The sequence below is a fragment of the Rhea pennata genome, chromosome 18 (assembly GCF_028389875.1).
Source record: "Rhea pennata isolate bPtePen1 chromosome 18, bPtePen1.pri, whole genome shotgun sequence".
NCBI lineage: Eukaryota > Metazoa > Chordata > Aves > Rheiformes > Rheidae > Rhea > Rhea pennata.
The window spans coordinates 13495001-13521728 of NC_084680.1; the positions used below are offsets into that span (position 1 = coordinate 13495001).

At 33.4% G+C, this 26728-nt stretch overlaps 1 protein-coding gene across 8 annotated transcripts in view; it reads right to left on the minus strand.

The window, feature by feature from the left end:
- Positions 1-26728, minus strand: part of DENND1A (DENN domain containing 1A) — a 220941-nt gene that overhangs the window by 180683 nt on the left and 13530 nt on the right. The window lies entirely within an intron of this gene.

Genomic DNA, 26728 nt, shown 5'->3' on the forward strand with positions numbered 1-26728 from the left:
ATAGGACCCTTCAAAGCCATCCATTTTTCTAAAGAATATGGCTGAAATGGTCAGATTCCATATTACAAAGATATTTTCCAATTATTAAAATAAACGCATTAAGTAGAGTTCACAATAAAATGTAATACATAGAAAAATCAAGAAGCGTCCTACACCATTGCTAACATTTGGGCAATCTGATCAGTTCAATTATTTGAAGCTGGCACACTGGATACATTATTACCAGATGCTTGACTTTTTATACAATGTTTCCACAAATTTTGATCATTATGTACCTAGTGAAACTGCATAAACAATCTTTACTGCTCAATTATTGTTATACTGCACTGTAGCTAAGGCTTGAGGGGAAGAGAATCATTTTATGACATATACACCGTATATTATTGTTTTAGAATAGTCCCACTCTAGATTTCTTATTGGCAACATTTACTTTAGTAATAAATTAGCTGATTGGCAATTCAATTGCTAGCAGATGCAAACATTTTGTTAAGAAGTATTCATTTTAAATTATAAATACAGCAAGACTGTACTTTAACAACTTCTTAGTTTAATTTTTCCACACAATCAGATGTTTAATTTTAACATACCACTGTCACACACATACAAATATATATAAATATATAATACATAAAATTTCATATATAAATTTAAATATAAGCAAATCCTTTTACATAAACAGAAAAAGAGTAGAAATTGAATGCAAGAGATTGCCTTTTAAAGCTTTAGTTTGAAAATTCTTAAGTCTGTATGCGTGGGCCAAGTGACCAAACTTGCAAACCAATGAGACCAGCTGAACTCACACGAGCAGTCTTACAGATACATACACAAGTATTTCAAGTAACAACTAACTGGACAATACAATTTCTTATGTCACTAAAGCAAGTACAACATTAGAGTAGGATTGAACAAAGTATCGTCTATTACGATGCATATTCTTTCTTTTTCTTTTCTTTTCTTTTTTTTTTTTTTTTTTTTTTAAGAATTGCATCACATGAGGATAATCTTTCAGAACTACACAGAAAATCAATGAAAGAAATGGGAACTGAATTTGTAAATCAAGGTACACGCAGTTGCTTAAAAACTGGCAAAAGAGCCTGGAGCGTGACACTAACATTCCCTTCCTCCATCCCCCAATTTTCTGTTGGCCTATTTACTCTCAAACTCAACATAAATTATATGTATAAATACACACACACACACACACACACACACACACACGGAATTTCATCATTTCTCATTTTAAAGAAAATGAGAAATTGAGTATATAAACCCAAAGTGTATTTCCTCTAAACTCATTCGCATTCTTCAGAAAAGCAACAAAGCAATCAGACGTACTAAGATGTCAACAACATTTTCATGTGTCTGTAAATATGTAAATGCATATTTTTCTTAGCATCTTGAATGCCCTTTTGTGTTTCAAGAGCTCGTTGTCACAAAGGTCCACACAAGCCTATTCTACAGAATTTCAGTAAACCCAGAAGGCAAACATGTATGAAAATCACCATGCAGTAGACTGTGCAGCAGTCTGCAAGATATTCTAAGATTCACTGGTAAGTGCTGTTAGCAGAAAGTTGTCATGGACAAATAAAGACGTGCTGGTGCTTTCAACATCTCAGAAGCCAGCTTACAAACCAGTCTCATTAAAACGAAACAAAACACCACCTAAACAGTAACATGAAAAAATCACGATCAAGGATTTTTTATCAGGTTATTCTGAGTTTGTTTAATTTTGGCTTTGTTTATATACATCAGTTCAGATTTTCTTTTTCCACTTAGGAACTTTCACTCTAACAGAATAGTGGGATTTTTTCTGTCTCTTAAAAAAAAAAAAAATCTATGTGCCATCATGAATTAAGGCTGAGTAGTGGCTATAGAAAATTATCATCTATAGACAGAACTCTTTCTTTTTTTGAAAAAAATTCCAATATTTCTTCTCCCCTTCCCTCTCAATAACACTCTGCATATTCCATATGGGTCTCTAACACAGGAAAGTCCCAGTAAGTAAACTTAGACTAAACCAAAAGATTTTCTCTTCTCCTTATCTCTTCCAAGGACCAGCAAGTTCTGTGCAGCAGTGGACTAGACTATACAATGAACAGGATTTGGCAAAATTTTCAACACCAACTCATTCACAGTCATTGTCTATGCTAGAGTGCTGGGCAATTACCAACAACGAGTAACAAACCATAACAAATATTTTTAACCCACTAGGTCAGAAACCATCGTACATTTTTCTCCAGATCATCTTTATATTAGTTTAAGACTGTTGCTTCTAAAATAAATTTTTGCCAAGTCCTATTATCATGGAAAGATTTGAAATATATCCCAGCTGTAGTAACAGCAACATCTGGTTCTCTGCTGTCTAGCCCTATCTCTTCCTCTTCTCACACAGGAACAGCGATATTGACAGTCATCTCTCATGCCTCTGTGCCAGCCAGTGCAAGTGCAGAAGGCTGGCCTCCACCTTCTCTGGAGAAAAGGCAGTGGGGATGGATTATCCTTGCATACCACAAGTGGCAGGTATGCCACATTTGAAGAACCCTTCCTACAAGCCATCTAGCCCATTAGTTGCTCATAAGTTGTAAGTGTTCAGAATCTCTATTTTTCATATCAAGTCTTCAGCAAGCTTGGTAACAGGAAAATGTTGGGGAAAAAAAAAAAAAAAACATAGATAGCGGATAGCCAGATAGTGATTATTAAAATTAGCCTTTTAAGCAATTCAGTGACACAAAATGAGGTATGTTTCTAAACTTCGTGCTTCGTAACATAACTTATTCACTATAGTATAATTTTTACTTTGCTGTTACGTAAACTTCTACTTGTCTATTGATCTGTACCCTAAAAAGATAGATTATTTCTACTTCTTTAAAGATAGATGATAAAATATAGCAAAAGACTGAAAGGTGGTAATAAGACAAGAGCAGTTGCTTGGATGTTTGCTGTACTGGAGGGGAAAAAAAGAAAAAAAAAAAGTAGCTGTTACCTTGCTTTAAAGACAAAACAAATGGCAACTTCTCACACACAGCGCTAGGTATGTTCATAAGCTGTAATGTCTTTAATATAAATAAAAACTTCTCATGCCAGCCAACTGTATACATCAGAAAATACTTAATTTCATCCATAGTTTACTTGCATGAAATCAGATTTGACTTCACATCCATCAGTCTCTATGGAAATAACAGCAATAAGTACTTGGAGGTGCAAAGTACCTTATGGAATCACACTTGGCATCACGTGCCTGTTCAACAAGACAGTGAGATACACAGTTTGTTTACTGCCTGCTTTTGATGACATTCCTTCGTAACAGTCTCAGAATGGCTAATCTGTATAACCTGGAACACAACTTTAAATGGGCTAAGAAAGCCACCTTTAAATTACATCTGGCAGCTGTATACTTCCATGTCTGCATGTTTTTACAAGTACTTTATATTTTACATTGCGTCAGCTCCATCATTTCAACTTTTAAATAGTCTGGGAATGTTTATTAAGAATCCAGTATCTTTATTTGGAAAACACTACATAATGGAAAAAGAGCACATCACATTTCATTACAGTTTTCATTGTTTTATCCAGTATTCACTGTTAATGTAATGTTTATTTTAAAAGTGTTTTCAGCTATGTTAACGTACATATATATACACACACACACAATAAAAATGACATTTAAATTCTATCAGGTAATTACTGCTTTGGATCCTTACATAAAGTTCCAAGAACTTGAAGTACCCTCACTAAAATAAGATTTATGTAAATACATGCATTTAAATAGTGGTCATCAAGACATCTGACTTCATGAAACACAAACTGCAAAACAAACACCTGTACCATACAGCACGCCCAGGCTCTCCATAGAATAAGAGAGAACACAAGGAGCATAATAACCCATGCCTGACCTAAATTGCTATGGGCACAATAACCGTATTCTTCTGAGCACAGGAAAACGGGTATAGAAACGGAGGACTACAGGGTGGTACCTCACACAGGCATTCAGTATTCAACTTTAATCATAATACTGGTATCAGTAAAATATGCTCCAGCACTTATATGAAATCTTAGGTTAAGACATGAACATAACGGACTGTCAACTCTGCCTCTAAAACTAAATAACTGAAAATTTTGAACACCTTGACTAACAATTATTTATTTTGCACACTGCAGGCAGAATTATTTGTAGCTACATTGTTTCTCTAGACAGTAAGAAAAGCCTTCAAAATTCAAAACAGTTGAATGCTTACTTTGGGTACTTAAACTCTCTAATAGAATGATCTTCAAATATTTTTCTATTTTAATATTTATACACAAAAAAGCATGTTTTCAAGTTCAGCAAAGTGAAATCCATTTGCTGACATCAGAACAGCAGAACAGACTCCGAGATCCTTCCAACCAACCTCTTACACAGTTGGAGTAAAGTGCAGAGCTCGAAGACTTCCAGGGCACAAAGCACAAAAAGCTGAGTCTGGTTCAATGCAAGGCGACATGGCAAAACAGAACAAAACAAAGTGGAAGTTCACAATCTAAAGAAAAAGCTTCTCCCAAAGAACAGAAGTCATGCTCCCAGTTGAATCTATGTTGTGGTAACTTAAGTTACCATCTCCTCTTTATCTTTCTTCATTTCCAATTTTTTAAGTTCCAGGTCACAAAATATCACAAGATTCACACAGTTTCTGCCTAAGGCAATTGCTTACAAACGTCTCCTGAAAATAACTGTATATAATCATCAGTAAGATAGATTGACCTATAGCATCTGAAAGCAGCAGGCAGTAACAAGTGTAAAGAAGAAAGTACACAAATAATAACATTCCAAAATAAAGGCTAAAATACATTGTTTTTGTACAGACAAAACTCCAAGGAAATACACATCAGATTTCAAACTATAACTGTTTGTATTAAGAAAAGTCGACTTTATTTTATCCCTAATGTTTATATTCAGCTTTGGAAGTTTTTCCTCAATGGCATTATCATTATGAACTTTAGGAAATTCATTAGTGGCTTCAGGTCAAAGTGATTCACTTACCAACCTGGTGTATGCCTTTGTAAGCCCTTTTCCCAGAGGATACAGCTCCATACAGAGTAGCTGCAGCCTGTAAAGTGTAGGTTGGCCAAAGACCTAGAGATCCACAACAGATGTCCTGTTCTAGGGCATTTTCAATTAGGAAGAGGGGAGGGGAGAAGGTACACATACAAAATCGATCACATGTCTATTTTTGAAGCAGTTTCCTTGGCCACTATTTAAAGAGGTGGTATTGAGGGAAAACAGTAACATATAGCAGCTGAATCACTTCTCACATGAAATTTTTGCAAGTGCTCATATTTCTATTTTTTAAAAGGAAGGGGGAAGAAAATGCTTTTCTCAGTGAGAAAAGACTGAAACTTTTCTGCTCTGTCACAGCAGCATTCTGCTTCTTTACCATATATTTACAGAAGATCAACAGAAGTGGATAACATAAGCCACTGAGTCTATACTATGCAAGTACAGTTCTCACTGCTAATACATTTAATTCTCCCTTGATTAGTAGCTCTACTTCATATCAATGAATATTATCTATATTATCGTACAAAACACTGAACAACATTCAAGCTATTATTAGCAGTATTTTAGCAAATACGGGACTATTGACAAGTCCTAAAAACTAATACTGCTTTTCCTTGTAGAATCTTGCTCAACAAAAATCCAAATACAGAAGAATATCAAAATTAGCTGTGAACTGTATAATCCTATTGTTCAATTTCATGGCATTTAAGACACTACCTTCCCTTCCTCACAATTCTGGACATTAATCCATGCTGTAACCTGATTTAATTTTCCAGATGACAGGATGGGAATATGCTACAATGGCATATTAGTGTAACTATGTTCCTCTTTACTCTCAACTTTTCTTATATCATAAAGTGAAGAGTTCTGCTTTTTAAAGAGGCATGCTTAATTAATGCTAGACATACTCAAACTGGTCTGTATTTGAAAGACATAGAAATTATAAACCCAAGGAAGTTATTAAATATATATCTATATGTATCTATATATACCTCACAGTTACCATATACAAAAAAAAAAATATATTGGCTACAAATCATTCAGATACACTAACCTCACGTTGAAAAGTACAATGATAAATACTTCATTTTTCCTCCCTAAATAATTTAAGACCTTAGTTCTTTAAAGTCTTACAGTTTTATTTAAGATATTAAATTCTTTAGGGTCTTTAGTTGCAACTTTTTTTGTTCCTCTAAAATTAAATGGATTTCTGTTAACAGTAACTGCAATTTCAACACTCATTACACATTATAGTACTTATGCAGCATACCTAAAAAGCAATGTAAACTTCTTTCCAAACCTCAGGAAACTCCATGTCCTGTATTCAGTGCAGCCACACACTTCTCCTTGCCCCTAAACTGCAAGGGTGGGGGAAGAAGGGGAGGAGAGAAAAGTGTGTGGGAGGGGATGTTGGGGGGGGGGGGGGAGTTGGAGAAAAGAGGGAAAAGGAAAACCTACACATGTGAGAAGACAGTCACACCCCAGAACAAGTTCAGGCAGAAAAAACTTTTTAAAAAAATATTTTTTCTGGGTGTGAAGCTTTAAAGAATAAAAGATTAAAGCTTTAAAATACTTCTTACTGTAAAGAAATAAAACTCAATGCACCCAAGATGCAAAAGAAAATTATATGAGAATGTTTTACAAACTATAATTCTTTTGAAATTATAATGTGATTGAAAACATAAATACTGTCAGAATCACAATGGCGGCTATTTCAAAAGACCTTGCAATAGAAGTTACCGCAAAATACTAATACATACAGTAAGTATGCAGGTTCAATATTCAAACAACAACGCACCTGAGGACACTATGCAATGAAAATATTCATGTAGATAACATCAAGTTTTCCACGTCTTGGGATGCAGCTTGCATCTTTGTGACTACTTATGCATAAATAGCAGACACTAACCTATTGTTTTCAGTTACTGAAGTTTTTATAAATGTAGTACAGTTACCAGTTAGGCAAAGCAACAAATATTACATACATCAGTTGTTGTGCAAATGAGTCCACTGACATTAACGCCATAAAAACAGACTTGCAAAGTTTGCTTCTTTTTCTTGAGAGAACACTTGGAAGCCTATTCGGTAATTGCCAAAAAACTAACTAGTAACAAGAAAATGATTTTCATAACAGTGCAGTCTAGAAACAGAATATCAAGTTTGCAACTCTGAGCAGAATTTCGTGTATGAATTCAGTAAAATGATCCAAAAGTGGGAACTACCGAGAAGAGAAAGTGTATCAAAGGGAACATAAAATATACATCACAGGAAACTGAGGAAGAGAGAAAAACGGGACAGATTAAGCAATTCACTGTGATTTCCATAATAGTCTTTCTATTATTAACACACCAAGAGCTAGGGGGACAGTGGAGGAGAAAAACTTTCAAAGACCATGTTCAGCAGTATCTTACATGTTTTTAAAAATTTGTCTAAAATAAAGCAAGTTGACAAGCTACTACTTCCTCATAGCGTTTTACATAAAGAAATTCTCTTTATTTTGGAGAACTGAATATAATTTTAAAATTCAAAAGACTATTTGGTATCAAAAACTGACAAAGAAAGCTAACAGCCCTAACTATAGAAAAACTGCCAGAAATAGTACTACTTTCTGTAATAAGGCCTCCAAGCTAACACTTCAAACACACACAGGTTGTCTTCTCCTTTCAACTACAATAAGTTTATAAAATGGCTAAATCAAGCTCTTAAGTCAAATATTTGTTGCACTTTGGGTATAGCTTACACCAAATACAAGATATCTTCCTATGTAAATGCTAACTTAGACTTCGTATTTGACACATTTTGCCAAAATAAAAAGATTTCACAACAGTCAATCTTTTAATATAGGATACAATAGGATACATTATGTCTGCACCTTCCTTTCACATGAAATGAAGATTTGGATAAAGAAAAAGCTGGTCAAATTTTTAAAACAGGTATTCTAATGAGATAAGGTAACTCTCTATTCTCTAGATATTGCTTAAAATAAATTAAAAAAAAAGCATGGGCCAACTCTAAAACAATTGCTAAGAATTTCTAAGACTAGCAAAGCCAAGGTCAACATTAGAAACAGGGAGGGGAAAGGAAATTAAAGGACTGAAATAACTGCTAATGCTTAGTTACATTAATTAACATTATAGGACCAACATACACAGTATTATTTCTTGAGAGTAGTCATAAGTCTGTAGTAACTTTGATGCCAATGTGAATGAAGAAAATCGAACTTTTGATTTGTAATCTTTTGTCTTGGCACACTCATTCCACAGGTGATGCACTGAATTCAAGATTGTAAAGTTTTGGTATACACAAAGCAACTTGCTCTTCAATATGACAGAATATTAATTTATTATGAAAGTGTATATTAAAAAGGCGAGTTAGACGATCACTGTTATATTGTACGAAATTAAGGCACTTCAGGAATTCATGAAAAACAAACTTGTTTTTAGGAAGATACTGAGCTACATCATAACAAACCGATGAAACTCTAAAATTACAAAGATAACTTTCAATTCATTAAGCAACAGCTGGTGAAAAATTCCAGTCTTACACACACACATATATAGCTGTATAGAGAGAACTAAAGCCAAATCATGTTTTCAAATATTTATGACATTTCTTAAATTGTTTAACAAACTTTCTGGACAAAAATTGTCCCATCAGCAGAAAGTAACACTGGAGAGGAGCAGAAAATATTATCAGTTCTTTGCACAATTATCCAGTTTCATAATTTGAAACGCATTACTAGATTTATTCACTGGATGGCAAATACCTTGTTCTATTTTGACTATTTTGTACTATTTGTGCAGAAAAAAGTAATGAATAACAGCTATAGAGGTGGAAGGCTGTTTCAAATGTCTGTTTGTCTGGAGCACACAGTTCAGTCATAGAATCAGAAAGACTATCATTTCATATCTGCTTGCAAGAATAAAACGACAGTCAGTGAAAGAGCTCACTGAAAGAAGAGTGCATTTTCACTGTAAATTCCTCTACAATGTGACTGAAAAAAGTCATAGTCATACTACTGTGAAAGTTGCCCTTAAGCTCCTGTTCATCTGATGTGGCTGGATTTCCAGCTACTCTTCTCTTATCAGTTTTCCAGCACATGAACTAGTCCATCAGTAGCTTTATGACCTATTCAGAGTAAATCCTAAATATGATGCTTATAGCATCAAAACCAACTTCCCATCTAAGGGGGCTTTGCTTAAATTCATTTTACAATCATGTTAAAAATACTCAAGTACAATGAGTGTGAAAAATAAACTACACTGACTTTTGGAAAACATTTGTTTAATTGTCCTTTACAGAAAGGAAGGCGTACATTAGCTTCCAGTAACTGCTGATCAGTAATTTGGGTCCAAAGCAAGCTGTCATAATGTTCGGCTTGCCATTTAAAAGGTGCTCAGTGCTACACATCCTTCCACTACAGGAAAGGAGCAGAGCTAAGAATGGGATTTCCAGTTCCCCCGATACTGTTTTGCCTTTGACAGAATCTGTTTTAATACTATTTGAAAAACAAAAATATATCAAAAAAAAAAGAACATTGAGAATTTGAAAAAAAGTAAAAAAGACTACTGACTGAAAAGTCAATTCAGTCTATGTTTTATTTCAAATCTGTTCTGTGTTTTGAAGTAATTCCTTTCTCTCTCAAGGAATAAGATCAGCTCTTCCCTTCCAGAACATCAAGCTCTAATGCAAGCAGATTAAGAATCAGTGGGCTGAAAAAAAGAATGTGTCAAAGCTCAGATACGATACAGGATAAGCAAAAGGATATTGGAAAATGTACATACCAGAATAGTTTTATAACACTTTTATAACACTTTTATAACCTAACATGTTCCATCTTCAACTGCTCATATGGAATGGCTCCAGATTTAATCAAAACTTTACCAATTCTTATTTGACTTATAAGACAGTGTGCAGTATTTGACATACAGTTGAGGAATTACATCTACATTAACTCCTTAATTCCTTTTGCTTCATCAAGAAAATAGTGTACAACCAGTTGTGTAACAATACAGATGATTTTCTCTTCTACTAAAACTCTGAACTGTAAGAATAAGAAGAAATTAGAAGGCATAAGATAACTTCAGTGATAAGAAAACTCAATTATTTCTTTACAAAGAATAAAAAATTTCAGTCCATATTAGTCATGTCAGTATCAGTCTAAAATTTAAATCTAGAACTATAAAAAGAGGATGCATAATATAGAGCTAAATCTAAAATAACAGAGATCAAAAAAACAGAACACAAAAAAGTACTTCAAGTCTTGCTTCCTACATGTTTCTATCATCTTTAACTGAGGTTTTCAGATCTTCTATATGCAACAGTTAATTACTTTAGTCATACCTCAAGTATATATTAAAATATGGTTGATAATTTCTTTGAGTTTGTGGTACTATGCACTTAAGGCAATATTTCTCTTCATAACCATCTGTTCTTCAGCCAGCCCAGAAATTCAGCATTACTAGAAAGGTAAGAAACTGCTGGAGCCCTACCAGCAGCAAATTTTGAATGGATTATACTTTCCATTCATTTTTTTTCCTGTAATTTTACTCAATAAATTATGTAGCAGATAAAACTTGTAAATACAATCAGGAAAGTATTACAATACTTGTAATACAATCAGGAAACATCCTAATTCAATGTTCTAAGAAAGCCATAAAACCTAACTTCCAAAATAAGAATTGTTTTGAAACATTTTTAGAAACTTTAAAAAATTATACACACTTCCAGATAACCTGCAATAATTATACAAAAGAAATTAAATGCTGAAGTTCAGTAACAGCACATTCTTTAAGCAAGCTTTTTTAAAAAATGATTTTTTTAAATTGATTTCTGCTCAATTGGTATGTTTTCTCATAACCTTTTCACTGGTCTGTAAGTTTAATGGAGACATATTTTGAGTGCTCATGTTATGAATACTGAGCTTGCTTTTCTCCTGCCTCTTTGTATATATATTCTGAGACAGCAGAGTTGCCTGGTGACAGCCTCTTTATTTCAACAGCAGCTGGCAAGCCCTCCTTGTCTTGGAAATATGAAAGAAAGTTAACTAATATTTCATGCTATGCTTTAAACATGACAATTTCACAGTGCTAATACCACATTGGGCAGGATTTACACAATAAAAGATTTTTTTCTCAAGTCCTCAGAAGGACTAAAGGAAGAAAAATAAACAAATCTTCATCACCTGTAAACAGCATGCAGCAAAAATTAATCCAGAGTTAGTGCATCATCTAGAGTTCAACAGTGCCAAACACAAGCAGTGATAGTGAAAATCTTTCAATTCAGCTTAGGTTTCCAGATGCAAACTCTGAAGGAACTAGAGTTTTCACATTTTTACAAGAAATGGTAACCATCTTTAGTATTTACAAAACACGTATTTCAAGTAGTATACATATGTCCTTTTTTTCCTTATTATTGTTTCTGATGAGAGGTCAAGCATACATACTCTAACACAGTTTTTTCAAGCTAGCCTTTTACAGCAAAAATAAAAGATGCATTTGACAAAATGCCAGTTTATGGCCATCTTAACTCATATAAAACACTGGCATTTTAATAAGCACTTCTATTAAAAAATTTTTTTATTCAACTAACTTTAAGAGAATTTTTCTACTTTCCTGTGTCAACCAGCTAATTTTTAATTCTCTTTGTTGTTCTGAAGAAAGCCAGGAAAAATATTTCAATGTAATACTGCTTTTTAGAAAAACTATATTACAAGGAACTCATGTAAAACCACAACATGGCCATGGCAATCAATCGACTACATTACAAAACCTAAAGGAATTGCTAATGAAAACAAATAGTATTTTCCAAAATACCACTAGAAGTTTCACTACTAGAAAATACTTTGTGTTTTATAAACATTTTCCAAACTACAATAGTGTAACCATTTAGTTCTAATGATATTAAGGTTAGTTTAATTTTCTAATAACCTATATTCTTCCTGTGTTACAGGACACAGCAGCATTTTATAGTCTGGAAATCTTTTCTAACATCATCATTCTTTTTAATCTCTTTCTAAAAATTCATCAACAATAATAAATTCAGACAGACATATTATTAGGCAAATACATAAAAGTACTGTACAAATATATTCACTGTTATACAAATTGTCTCATTTCAGGTTTAATCTGAACTGACTCAAAAAGCACTCAGAACAAAAGTGTTCTAGCCAACCATATGCTCTGAATTACGCTGTTGAATTAAAAAGGAAAAACAAAAAAACAAACCAAAACCACTACTCTTCAGCAATCATATAATTGCCTATACTACACAGAGAATATCTTCTTTGTTAAACATGAAATAGAGAATATTGATTTCTAAGCCTCAAGCTATGCAAAATTCATAATATCTAAAAATCTGACCTTACTTTCATACTTTTAATAGTGGTAGTCTGAAATTGTTTTCAGTTTCAAAGTTATCATATGCTACCTTAATGGAATACCACCAGTTCCCAATGACACTGCTTTGCATTATTGATCTACACAAACACCATCTCTTATGGGAATATCCTTGCACAGCAAGATCATTTTATAGCAAACAAGCTATTCCGAATTATTCTGGGTTTTAGTAGACTCAAAATTGCTATTATTACGTATTTGTTTATTTTAAGATGCTTTGCTTTTTCAAATGGCATTGAGACAGAAAAAAAAACACTATCAGAGATGAAACTGCACCACAGTAAACTGGGAATTCCAATCTTGATTCTACTGCTTTTCTGTAGCAGAAATGATGCATGGTGATGAATGGCAAGCTGGACAGCTTTTTTATACAAGAATGAACTAAAGACTGTAGCAGAAGACTCAATAGTACCGCACAGGAATATACCTGTTCATATTAAAAAGCCTTAGGGCTTGCTAGAGAGTGTTTGTTTGTGAGTTTGGGTTAGCATGAGATTGTGATTTCTACTATGACTATGTTCATTAAGTGATGTTATATAAACTCTCCCGCATTTCTACTGTAGGATTTCCAGATACTTGAAGACTCAGCCTCTTATGTTCAGTAAACTATTACAAGTCTGAGACTATACAACTTCCAATCTCCAAAGAATTCCTCCAGCCATTAGAAGTGGAAGGAGAAAAAGATCTGAGAGCCTACGACAAGAACAAGTAAAACACAGTTGTTTGTGATGTCTTCTTCATTTATGTAGCTGTCTACAACCACCAACTCCTCTTGGGAATATGACAGCACAATTAATATTCAAATTCTACTTGTTCCTTTTATCTCCTTCCACCCCTTTCTTTTTTAAATATAGTACCATGTCCAATTGGTTTAGACTGCAATTCTGATATTATAAACATCACTATTTGGACACTATTGTGAATGAATATATTAAATATAATGCTTCAGATGTAAGAGTGAAATGCCTTATTTTGCATGCAGCATGAAAATTTTGCCAACTAGTTCTGAAATAGTCCCAACTATATTAAAGATAAAATAAAAGGTGTTCTCATACTAGTTCAGCTTTCCATGTTAGTTTTAGCATGTGTCGCTTCCTACTTCAAGTTGTAAATTAGCAAGTTCAAGAGATAGGGACCAGTGAGACCTTTTTTCACCTCCTTCAGGCAAACTGTTCTAGGAACAGTCTCATTTCACAACACAGAGAAGCCTTCAAACTTAGCCACCAATAAACAAGTTGAACAAATACAGCTTCAGTATCACCTATTTTTTAAGAAATGCAAGACTATGTAAAACATATCAATACTTATATTGTTGATACACTTTAGAACTTAGCCCTGTACCCTTTAGTATTTAATTTCATCTTTTTGCTTCAACTGGAATTGAGTAACATTCCCTTCCCAAGCAAAATTCCCTTCTCATCAGTCATACTAGCAGTGTCCATTCTATCAAAATAGTAAAGAAAATACCTAGGAGCCATACAATTCAAAGTGAATTAAAAAAAAAATTGTTAACAGTGAGCCTCAATTAAGGCTGCAGTATCACTGATGTCTTCTGAAAGCCTACAAGTTGAAGCAATAAATAGACAGCAAAGTCTGTAAAATATAAAAATATATTCAATATATTCTTCTGCAAAAAACTCCCATAGATTCAGATACGATCACAGAAGTTGAACTTCTTGAGGCGGCGGGGGTAGGAAGGAAAGGGAGAATGTGTTGAACTGGAAAAATACACCTCATCTAGCTAATGACAGCAAGATGAAAGAAAAAAAAAATAACTAAGTGTTCAGCTACTTAGAATGACTTATCTGTTTTGGGGTAAAGTTCACTAACTGGACAGCATCAAGCACTACAAGAGAACTGTGGGTATGTTTACATTTGCATTACTGACCTATTTTGTATCTGCAATGCTTTCAGCTACTATTAACAAAGCTCACTTATGACATGTGTGATACTATATAAAAAAAGAAGGTCTCTAAGAAAAGAAGCTTAACATTTATTTAAAGCAGTACTATCAGCTTGAAGACTTGCTGGTTCTATATAGGAAAGAGCTTGATGTTACTGAACACAACCAGACAGGAAACCTATCACCTCGCTAAAAATTTAAAAAACACAGGAACCTTAGCCTTATTCTTTTTTCTTCCTGCCGGAAAGGTATAGTTATCAAAAGGATTTTTAATTGCAAAACATAAATGCATTGGGAACACTTATTTTTGAAAAAAATTTGGTACACTTCAACCTATATGATGACACATACTTAGCATGAAGACACTTTGCAGGCAGTGGACAAGTATAGCTCTGAAAAGAAACGTTTCATAACCACGTTACATTAATTACTAGCCCTGGAAACCAGGTGTATGTAAAACTAGCCATTTCATAAAGTTCTCTTCTCCTTTTCTTCCCCAGATTTATTACACAACAAACTCCCAACCTCACTTACAGACTTTTTCAAGAATTCTGCCAGTTCTTTTCTTTCTACCCACTCTTAGCAAGAGATTTGCTACAGGCTATTTTTTCCTTCACTACCAACTAAAAAGGAATCTAGAAATGCAACTTTAACACACTTCCAAAATGTTTTCTTCAGAGGTCAGCCCACAACATGCTGAAGGGCATCTCTTCACCAATTCGCATTGTGCTGACTTCCTAACCTCTTGAGGATGATGAAGGAAACTAGGAGCTTGACTTGTTACGGCCACCTGGCAACACAAGCATATTCTCCAAAACATACACATCATCACTGATTTGCAAGAAAACAGTTAAAAACCAAACAGTCTTGCACAGAACAGGAAAGAAACCAATAGAAACTACACAAAGATCCTCAAAAGCAATTGCTTAAAATAACTGGGAAAGTTGATGGTGTAGAACATTCACAGAGCTATTTTTGCCATAGTACCTAGAAGAAACATCACTGATGGCTAGAGGGAGAGTTACATTATTGCACAAAATAGTATGCTTCGCATCAATAACCAAGATGATGTGGGAGTTTCTAATAGATCTAAAAGTTAGAAGTATGCTCAAGAGCCATACAGCATATCTACATATATATAGCTGCTTTAGTTGCAGATAAGCACACTTTGAGAAGAGGAATGTATACTCTCTTTCTCACTATATCATATCATATCTAACTGGGCTTCCAACCTCTCTGCTCCCTAGCTACTTTTTCCAGGTCTAAATTCATACCACCTCTGCACTCTAATCCATAGAATTTAAAGTATCAAAAGGTCATTTCTGAAAACTCTCCTTCTTATTAAACCTTATTGTCTGCCCAATATCCAATCATCCATTTTGGATTACAGAGAAGAACAACATTTATTATATTTAATTTGTTGAAAAGTAAACTTATATAACACTAAATGTAATATCGTAACAGTAGTATCTTATGCCATAATCATTTAATGGGGACTCTACTCCCTTTTCTTACATGATCAAACCAGTCAAAAAATCCTTTCCATCTTTTTATATGAGTATATATATTTAATTTTTAAACATGAAAGATTAAATTAGAAGCTACACACACAAACACAACTCCTTTTAAAAAGACTCAAAACACTGTATTTACATCTGCTAACACTCACTTTATTACTACAACCTTTATAACAGAGCTTAGGTTTGCTTCAAACACAAAACAGGGTTCTTGGTGATAGAAGCACAGAAAAAGCCCTGCATACAGTTAGTCTACAAAGAATTAACTGGATTAATTAGCAAGGGATTTGAGAAGCAGCTTCGAGCTAGAAAACCAAAACACTAAATTGTTTAAATACTTTGGCAATGGATCAAGGTTTCTAGGCAGCCCTATGTTCCATTCTCTCCTTTTTTGCTCGGTGTTTTAACACATTTAACCTGACTGAGGTACTTTTACATGAGATATGAATGACAGTGTCAAAATACAAAAAAGAAGATGTGAATTAAAAAATGCCACAAGCTGTTAACAATTCTGCCAACATGTATGAGCCTAGGCAACATTAATTAAAAATCAATAGCTTAGGCTGTAAATAGCTCTCATCTCTGTTATAGTGCATTTCTAACATAATACTTTATCAAAAAGAAGTGCCCATGTCTTTGTCATTATACTAACCAAATTGACCACAACAAAGCAAGAAAAATAAGACAAAAAAACTGACTAAGGAAACACATATGAAAAGGGAGGATAGGTGTATCAATGATGAGAATTCTTCAACCTTGCGCTACAATTAACGCATAATTGGTTGGAAAGAGCCACACTAAAAATTTTTGCAAAATAAGTTTCCAGGAAGAACATTTCAGGTTTTTAGTGCTAATTTGATTCTACACAAAATCCTGCATGCCAACAAAAAAGAAAAAAAAAATATACACATCTTCTGGGCAGCTAAAGTTTATTAATCAATATTTTTTGTTATATATGTCAGTTAAAGTTTAAGTTATTGTGAATCCTACAATAATTACAAAATAAAAGTCAGAAAGAGAAGCAGGAAACCACACTCAACTTCTCATTTTTTAAAGATACAATCTTCAAAATAAAGTTGCATTGGAAGGCATCAATATAAATTAAAAGGTGTCAAACTGGGAACTGAAGTCACCACCTTTCAAAGTTCCTTTATAGCATCTAAATTACAAGAAGCTGAAAATCTGAGGGAACTAAACCCATTTTCTAACAAGAGGTTACCTAAGACACATCAAGCTGGAGGCAAAGTTTGGGTATGCCGTAACTCCTAGCCAATTATGACTATTTAGATTTTTGAACAGTTTTCTACAGAAGAACTATTAACATCAAAAGAATACATAGGAGTCACACTGAATTGGAAAGATTAAGTTCAATTTTACTTTGGTGTCTAATGATTCTTGCATTACTCATCTGCTTATTCACAATGGGACTATTAAATATTTCCATCAAGACACAGTAGTCTAACTCAAGAATGAAGAAGTCACCAAGGCACTATTTAGCAAAATTGACTTCTTTGAATTCCAAAATAAAAGGGAAAAAAATATTTACATTATGAGGTATATGCTCATACAGCAAGGTACTAGAACTTTTGCAGTATCTATTCAAATTTCCGTGGAAGAACAGATCACAAAATTTGGAGTACCCTTAAGCTGGAATTCTCAGGACCAAAAGGATTGTTTAAATATTCAGGACTACAAATTTGAGGTCTCGGGAAAATTTTATGTGAGCTAACCATATTGCTGGTTTGCAAAGGTAATTCCACTCACAACTACAGAAGACACCTTTGCTATACCTGTAGAGGAATAGAAACACATTTGTTAACACTACAGTGTTTTTCTGGAACATTCAGGAATTATAAATCTGGAAATATATGAAGAGATTGAATTTATTAAAAACAAGTACTAAACATTAACAATTTCTGTTACGGCAATGCAGTAATGAAGCACTAGCCGATAAGATCTTATATGGTAATACTTCTTCGTGTCAATTGGATTTTGACCCTTATAGCTGAAATTTGGAGCATTCTTATTTCTCTCTCCTCCCATCATGCCCCCACTACCTCCACAATATTTAGTTTACAGTTGTGGATTACGATGTAGCCCAAGAAAACCAAAGATTCTGTTTGTTAATACGCAGACACGAAGTGTGTGAACATGGAAACAGAAGATCTAATCTTTCATAAAACTTTTTGGTCTTTACAATTTTTCATGGAACTACAGACAGAAACAACACATTTTTCTAGATAGGGAAACAGTGGGGGGAGCGAAGAAGAGCAAAACAGGTTAACACAGAAGAATAGAACTGCTATGTGGTTTTGGGGAATGGAGGGTTGTGGGTTTTTTTTAAGAGTTGTTTTTGTTTTGAATTACAAAAGGATTCGCAACTTCCATTCAAACTACTGTCAATTTCAGTTTAATGCTTTTTTTATTTTTAAATAAGGAGTACCAAAACTAGGTTCTTGTTGCAGCATTTGATACAACAGGATTATTCATCTGAGAAGTTAATTACACACTTTTAATTTTTAGTAGAATTACTTTAGAACACAGAACTGCAGCCAATACTGCTCTCCTAAACTGAGTAATTTGATAATTCAGAGTTCCTCCTTAAAACACTGTATCTTACTGTTGTAAAAATATAAATTATCACTTTATTAGCATTTCAGTCATCTCCTCAATTGAAGGCTCAAACAACAAAAAAAATCCAGGGGCTTTGTTACATCATCTGCTCCCTTCTATTTTATCAGTATAAAATAAACTGATTATAAGATGCAAAAGTAATTTGTAAACTTTTTCAAAGGACATGATTTCCATTCTTCTACAAATATGAAGATATTACCCTAGCATGCTGCACATACGTTATTTATTAAACAAATATATATATATATATATATATATGGCAAAAATGGAAAATATTTCTGATAAATTACGGGAGTTATTTTTAGCACTCTAACACTGTTTATAATATTGGTACAAATACTGTCACCAATAAAGAAACAAACATTAAAAAGGTGTCCTTTAAGCTTCCCTTTAAGGCACCTACCATAATGGTATAATTTGCTCTGGACATCATTAAAATGTAAAGTTAATGAGGATTCAGCTGAAAACAGAAGAAATGTAACCTATTTTCAGGCAAAACTTCTAACACTGCAATCAGAGGGAAAACCTCTTTGATGTCTCTTTGTCTCTTCTCATTAATTTTCTTTTGATTTCAAAAAAAAAAAAACAAAGGCAGTTTAAACTAAAAAAATGCATAGAAATTTAAACATGGTAATTACAGTCAAGCTGCAATGAGGTCATTAGGTTTTTAAAACTCTGAGATAAACAAATTGAGGTGTACGACTATTTTTAAAACATGTCAATACTCTATTTTAATTGTCTGTCTGATATCCACTGTAGACCAAGAATTTAGTCTAGGTACAGAATTGCTCCAAGATGATCTGGTGAATGACCTAATCCTGTGTCCAGTGTAAAGTAAAGCAATCAAGAAATACATCAAAATAAAAAGCACCGGAATTACCATGCTACTGGATACCACAATCCATATTTATGCTTGCAACTAACAGTGCATTTTGCAATCTTCATGTAAGAGATGGCAAATAATGAGATTTTGCTACTTTTTACCTCTACAGTGTATTAAAGAGTAAAAATATTGAAGAAGTAAATCACTCTATTTACTCACCATTATCTATTTTGTTTTATGAATACTGCCAAGGTACACAAAAAGGTGTATACTTCCATTTTAAAATGCTAATTCTTTCCAGTAGAAAATACTTTTAAAAGCTATTTAGCGTATCAGTTTCAGAACAAAGTATCTTCTTTCCTAGTATCTTAAATTCATAGTAGTGACAGAATCTATAGTATACTAAAGTGATATGTATTTTGAGTAAATAATTTGTGAGCATTTTTTCTTAAGCCATAATCAAAACAATTTTAACATTATTGTATATGGAAAAAAGATTATATAAACTATCACAAACACTAGTAAGACACTTAAGCCTTTAAGTAAAAGCAACAGATACACAGGACAAACACATAACACTACCTTCAACACAAAAGGATATTAATCATGGTGAAGCAGAACAAACAGATATTCATAATATTTTCCCTTCTGTAGTTACTATCTTCAGATACAATGAGACAAGATGCAGTCAGTATATTAGTCTCTGGTTCTCATATGAATTTTAATCCATTTATGGATGGTTTAAGAGAAGTTTATTTGCTCTATTTCAATCCATTTTCACACTCTTGATAGGCTCTTTCAAATTAAACAATGTGACTGAATCATGAATAGATATGTGCAATGAACAAAACAAAATCTGGTATTACTTTAGGTACAAGTGAAGAACAACTTTAGAAGACAATCTCATATTTAATGCAAAGCAAAGCAAATAGAATGTGAAATATATATAACTTATTAAACAAACATTAACTACACAAAGGCATTAGAAATTTAACAACATTGTGTTTAGCTGCTACAGTCATTAAAACCACTGCTCTACTAAGTATGTGTACTTTTCTTAAGTTTTCTTAATCTTTAGTCAAAAAAAATCAGCTATTTACAGTTACAGTTCTCATTTATAAAACATATTCAACCAAATTAAGCAATCAGGAAACCACACATAATACTTTAAATAGTTATTTCAGAGCTAGTAGCAAAATGACGCATTTATTAGTGCAACGAAAGATTTTAAAAAAGGGCGGGGGGGGAGTTTGCCTAGGATCGTGCAAAGACAATAATTGGTTACAAAAATGAGTCTTCCTCTAATCTTAATCTACCCTCTTTTAACGCAGATTCATGGAAAGATGCTGAAATTATTTTCAGGATATGTAAACATCAGAATGTTCACATTTTTTAATCCACATTATTCTGAAAGTAATAAAATGTCAATCTTCTAGCAACCTACTAAAAAAACCACCAGAAAATAAATAAATGAAAAAAAGTTTTCATATTCTACCACCTTTTCACCATTTTACTGAAATTAAGTGATAGAATCCTGAATCTCATTTCTTAACCAAATTTAAAATCTCGTTTACTTCCTCACAGACTATTTTCTTTCAACATTTCCTCCTATCTCAAGTAAAAACAAAACAAAAACCTCCCATACTGCCCTTCAGTAATTGCTCATATACTTCCAAATACAAAAGACAATAGAGTTGTATGATTTTTGACAATTTCTTTCGTTCGCAAAATCTTAAATCCTACCGAAAGTCAAGAACTGCACTTCACATCACTTCTGCTAAGAACTAACATCAGCAGAAGAAAAAGAAAACAAACATCCATCCTGCGGCTTGAGAAGACAACATTGTGAATTAATACAAACCAGTTTATCTAGAAGATGCTCTCACCTGCTTCAGGGGCAAGAAATTATTAAACTTTCATTAAATTAAAGGCTGTAACAATAAAAGATGACTGTCGCTCAAGCTCCCATGTTCATTTAGAAAGTATTTCCAGTGCGATTTTTTTCCAGAAAATTATTTTCATGCCGTTAAAGGAAAAAAAGGGGGGGAAAAAAGGCTTCAACTTATGTAAGTGGCAAAATTCACTTATCCTTGGAAGAACAATAATGCATTCTTTGAAATGTTTTTTAATAAAAAGTAAAAAGAAAAATAGATAAAAATATACTAGAAGATATTTTCAAATGTACTGTAATAGGACAATATACATGCAATATATTACTTACATGACAGGATGTGGAGCTGATGGCCTACCTTTAAACTACATACTTTCATGCATTATGAAAAAAATACTTTCCATCTTAAATAGAAATGATACTGTAAAGTTTTATTTTAAAAGTATCTCAATGATACATATTCTTTATTTAAAAATATATTTCAGAATTCACTGTATCCATAGAAGTGAATTTTACTATTCTGAAGCCTTTGGAGTTTGATTCAGTGCTTTTAAATTAAAGTGTTCACATGCTCTAAAAAAAAGGAAAACAAAATAAAAATATTTTACTCGCTTAATCTGTTCTTTGTGTTAAAAAGTACCATTTATTTGCTTTATAATGGTATAATTTCAACTTCACTGTGTAGTTTCACACACAACCTGGATAATACCAGACTACTAACAATGGCAACTCTCTTGTCCTCCAATTTGTACCTTGCTCTCTCAGTGTCTTCTCATACTCTATAGGACTTCAGTCAACTATTCTTTTGTCTTCACATGTTATCACTTAATTTTGATTCTGCATTAATTATTTTTGATAGGTGTTTTTCCCCGCACAGCAATCTTCTGGTTCAGAACTTTGGAACATAAGATCTCAAAAGTACCTTATAAATCATCAAGACATAACTGAAGAGTAATTATTTAAGAGAGAAAAATCAGTTCAAAAAGGTAGCATTACTGCTGTTAATATTCGTAGCTATGCAGTTTCAACACATGTGACTCTTCAAACAGACTAAAGATAGGATTCAGTTAATTCCAGTAGAATGTAATGGGAGTTGAAAGTGTGATTCCCTTCAGCACCATGAAACATCGTAGCATAAATTTAGAAGTGTATAAATTTTGACTAGAAAATCAAAGATACAGCTTTAAACTACTCACTGCAAATTCATTTTTTTGCATTCCTTCCTAGGCATATGTATTCAAATAGTTGACGAAGGCAGGGACAATTCAACATTTTTGGCAAAATTAAGACATCTTTTCCTTTAGTCCCTTCACTTCTGCTCCTTATACTGTAACAGTAGTACTTTCCCCTCAGCTTGTGAAATTCTACAAGGTCTTAAATTATCTGACTATCTACAGTATGCACCATGATATTAATCACCTTCCCAAGAGCTGACGGATCTGGTAGCTAAATCAAGGCCAAAAAATTCTTTATTCATCAATCAGAATTCAACAGCATTCCTTCAGCATTTTTTTCTCCCCTCTCCACTAATGGAATCCAACGGATGACATACCATGTTCACAGAAAACGAGTATGTTAGGATATTGACAGAATATAATATAGCTCTTGATTAAGCCATCTTCACCACTGTTACTCATGAACACTGCCACAAGGAAAAGTACGACGCACTGACCCTTAATTGTGACGGAGCACGTATTGGTTTTCATATGCGATACTGCAAGTTCAATCTTGTCTTTGGTAGCATAAAAATTTTATCACAACCATGGCTGAACTAAAATAGAAGTTTTGAATTCACTTTATGCTTACCTCAAAAAAAGTAAAGAAGGAAGTACTTAACCTCAAATTATCTTGCTTTACAACCCTACTCAAATACTCCCCCTCAAACGACAACTTCTCTTTTTGTTCATGACAAAAAGACAGCACACCAAAGAAGAGCAGAGTAATACTGCCTAGGGCACGCTAATACATCTCTTTTTGAATTACAGTTTACATTCTCCACTTGCAAGGAACTATCTATAACAAAAAGGACGAGCAATAAAAATAGATCTGGTTCATTTTTGCACTTTACCAAATTTGCTGTGTTTGCTTGTTAAACCTAATGCTCTCTGTAGAATTACTGATTTACATGCCTAAAGATGAATAGAGTTTCTAAAATCCAGAATTTCCACTGAAGAGACTTGCAGGAAGCATCTGCACAACTGTGGATGAACCAAATGCTAGTCATTGCTGGGACATGATTACAACATTAGGAAAAAAAGAATCTCAAGTCTCTACTCTTAATCTACAGGGAGTCTACTTTAAAGTCATTACTTCATTGTTTCTTTTTCATCTGAATGACTCTCTAATTAAAGTTCTTTACACATTACAGAAATCTCTGTATTGAGATGTAACAGCTGATTTCAGATGCATTAAGTTTTAAGCAAAAACTAACACTTATTAACAAGATTACCTGTTGTGATTAAATAAGGAAAAACAAACCACTGTTGGAAATTTTTGTAACTTAGCATGAACTAAACTTAAAATTACACCCCCCCCCCCCAGTTTAACAACAACTCTTTGACTCTATTCAAAGCACAATCTGTTTGCAGTTACTGGAATAGCAGCTCTACTCTTAAAGCGGCACATTAATGGAGTAATAGAATTAATTGCAACAAGTGCTTCATCAAATTCTTAAATACTTCAAATACTGAAATATCAAATGCTTCAGTAGCATGCAGTATCCAAATTGAGTCTAACAAGAACTTTAAAAAGAAGAATCAGTCAAAACTCCCCTATAAATTCAAGGAAATCTATAAAATAGTGAGTTGAAAATAATTTGTTCAAACGACTAAATATATATATATTTAAAAATAGTTTCTGTTTAGCAGTTAATTTCAACCTGCAGTTAAAAAGGCACTAGCTGTCAGTCAGTTTTCTCACCCAACTCTATCATGAAAAGAAAAACTGACAGATCACAGGAGCCTGCCTTTGTAAACCAATTCGGGAACTTTCATGCTTCTTATTTGTTAGGTTAAAGGTTAAATTGCTGACCTCTGCCCTCCTGCTTAGCAGCCTTTCCCTTTTTCTGTAAAGCTTTATTTTGGGGCTGTATTTACATGGATTAGTCTCTTTTCACGCTAAGAAGGAATCTGTTCACAGCCAAAGCCTTAGTTCTGGTTGTACAAAAAGCAGCCACAATTATTCAGCAGCAGACAATGACCATATTGTGGATTTACAAAAAAACCACCTCAGCCATGGCAAGTTCTGTCCTTGCTGCACAAAACAATAGAAGAAAAATCTTATCAAGCATTCAAGAGAAAGCAAACAAAGCAGGCCCACTGTGAACTTGATGAAGATGTCAAGCTCCTTTAAAAAAAATATAAATCAACAAAAGAGTTTAAAGTCTTAGGAGTGAGACTTTCTATGCAGAATATTCCTCTCTAGTTAAACAGTGTCAGCAGCAGCAATACAGTGCATACTAATAAACACTTGTGAGATAGATTCTAGACAGAGGTAGCACAAGTATGAAGCAGAAAAGAAAAACAACAGATCCCTTCCAAAAAAATAACCTGGAGAAGATGGAATCAAGAACTTTCACAGTTGTGCTGAACATTAAGATTTCTGCTTTTTATTAAATCTAGTATCATTAGCTAAGAACATGCATAAGAAATATGTGTGAAAGAGAATTTATGATGTCTTAAATTATTTCTGATTCCAGTATCTTTTCATAAAAGGAGTTTCTCCTCAATTTGAGAGTTACGTATTTCATTTATACTATAAAACCCAAATTGGGAACTGTCCTTGAACAAAATAGTCCATACAAATGTTACTTATTTGACCTAGACCTTTCAGTTCTGGTAAATTCTTTGTCAAAATCTACAACTTTCTTTGTACTTAAAAGAAAAGTGGTCAAACAGAAAAACAAAATAGTAATTTGAGAGAATTAGCATTCTCAACTAATAGCTGTCTACTTAGATAGCTATTGTTTACTTGGTTATTTTTCCAATCCTGTTTTTGGAAGTCAGGTGTACCAACATGGTATCATGAAAATAGGATAGAAAAACTTCAAACAGCTGGAATAAAGGCACATGTGCTACAGAAAGCCCTTACTTAATGGGGAAAAATGAATTTTGTAATTCGTTTGTTATTATCACTAAATATTTAGTCTGTTATGTATTTCTGAAAACTTAGCAGGCAGGCTTGAACTAACAAAGTGATTTCATCTTACAAATTAAAAATGGTTACTCTGAGAGATGCACAGATATGGCTTACGACCCCTTGAATTACCAAATCTTAACTTAATCCTACACAGGTAACTGTGTTTATATTCAAGAAAATATTTCATATATTTTGGCCCTGTTATCTAAAATTATATTAGATAATAAAAAGATTATGCTAAGAGGTGGCAGTAAACTCATTTTGCAGAGAAAGAAACCTGCTAGTTCTCTCTACTAGAGAAAGTCCTATCATGGAAACACAGTCGCAACTGTAAAGCACTTTTAGGGCCCAAGTACATCATGACATCTCCCAGTAGAATCAAGGACTTCAATGAGTTTAAGTTATAACATTCGTGATCTACTGTGGGGGCTGGGGAAGAGAAAAAAGATATTACCATACAAGACTAGAACATGAAAAGTAAAGAAGGAAGTACTTAAACTACTCACCAGCTTCTAGTAGGAACAAGATTAGTGGTACATGCTACACTCAGAGCCAATTCAAATGCAAATACCATCCTTTCTTTCAAACAATGATAAACTCCCTCAGAGTTAATAGTTTCCTTCCAAGATTCATCTCCCTTTTCAACTTAGTGGTATGTTTTCAAGAAAAGAAAGAAGCACACAGAGAGACTTACAGCAAGACCTTTTAAATTCTGTCATAAAAGAAGTAGTATAAATCACATTTCCTTTACTAATCCAGTGAACATTTGTTAAACTCTAACTCACTTACACTTTGTCCATGCTATAGCATTTAAGCTTCTAACTTACCAGGGTTAAAAAAAAAATATGAAAGAAACGCTTTAGTTGTACTAAACCATTTTAGCTTTTTCCTTGAACACACACAAGAATTTACACTACATTCACAAAAAGATGAAAGATGAGGTCCTTGGAGAGAAAGGTCTTTTGGCATGCAACACAGTAAAGCTACGGATTTGACATACTTTTATAATGTCTGCTTTGGCGAGAACACAAAAACCCCACACAAAAGCATGCTATGTCCTCCTAGACAGGGATGGTGGTGGTAGAAATCTTACTTTTGTGAGCATTTACTTTCAAATGTTCATACTTTAGAGACTATCTTGATCAATTACCTTAGTCTAACAAATTCTCTTTTTCTACATTAATAGTATGAGAATTGCACTTGAATTCTCCTTACTTCACCCTCTAACAAGAGAAGATCTTAGGCTGAGGTCCAGCTAGATCCTTGAATGTGTCACATGGTATTTCTGACAAATGATCTGCAACAGCCATAAGATAATGAATTGCTCTGAAAATTAAAGAAAGATTTCCCAAGTAGTTAATGTGATTTTGCTTTCTATACATACATATATGTTT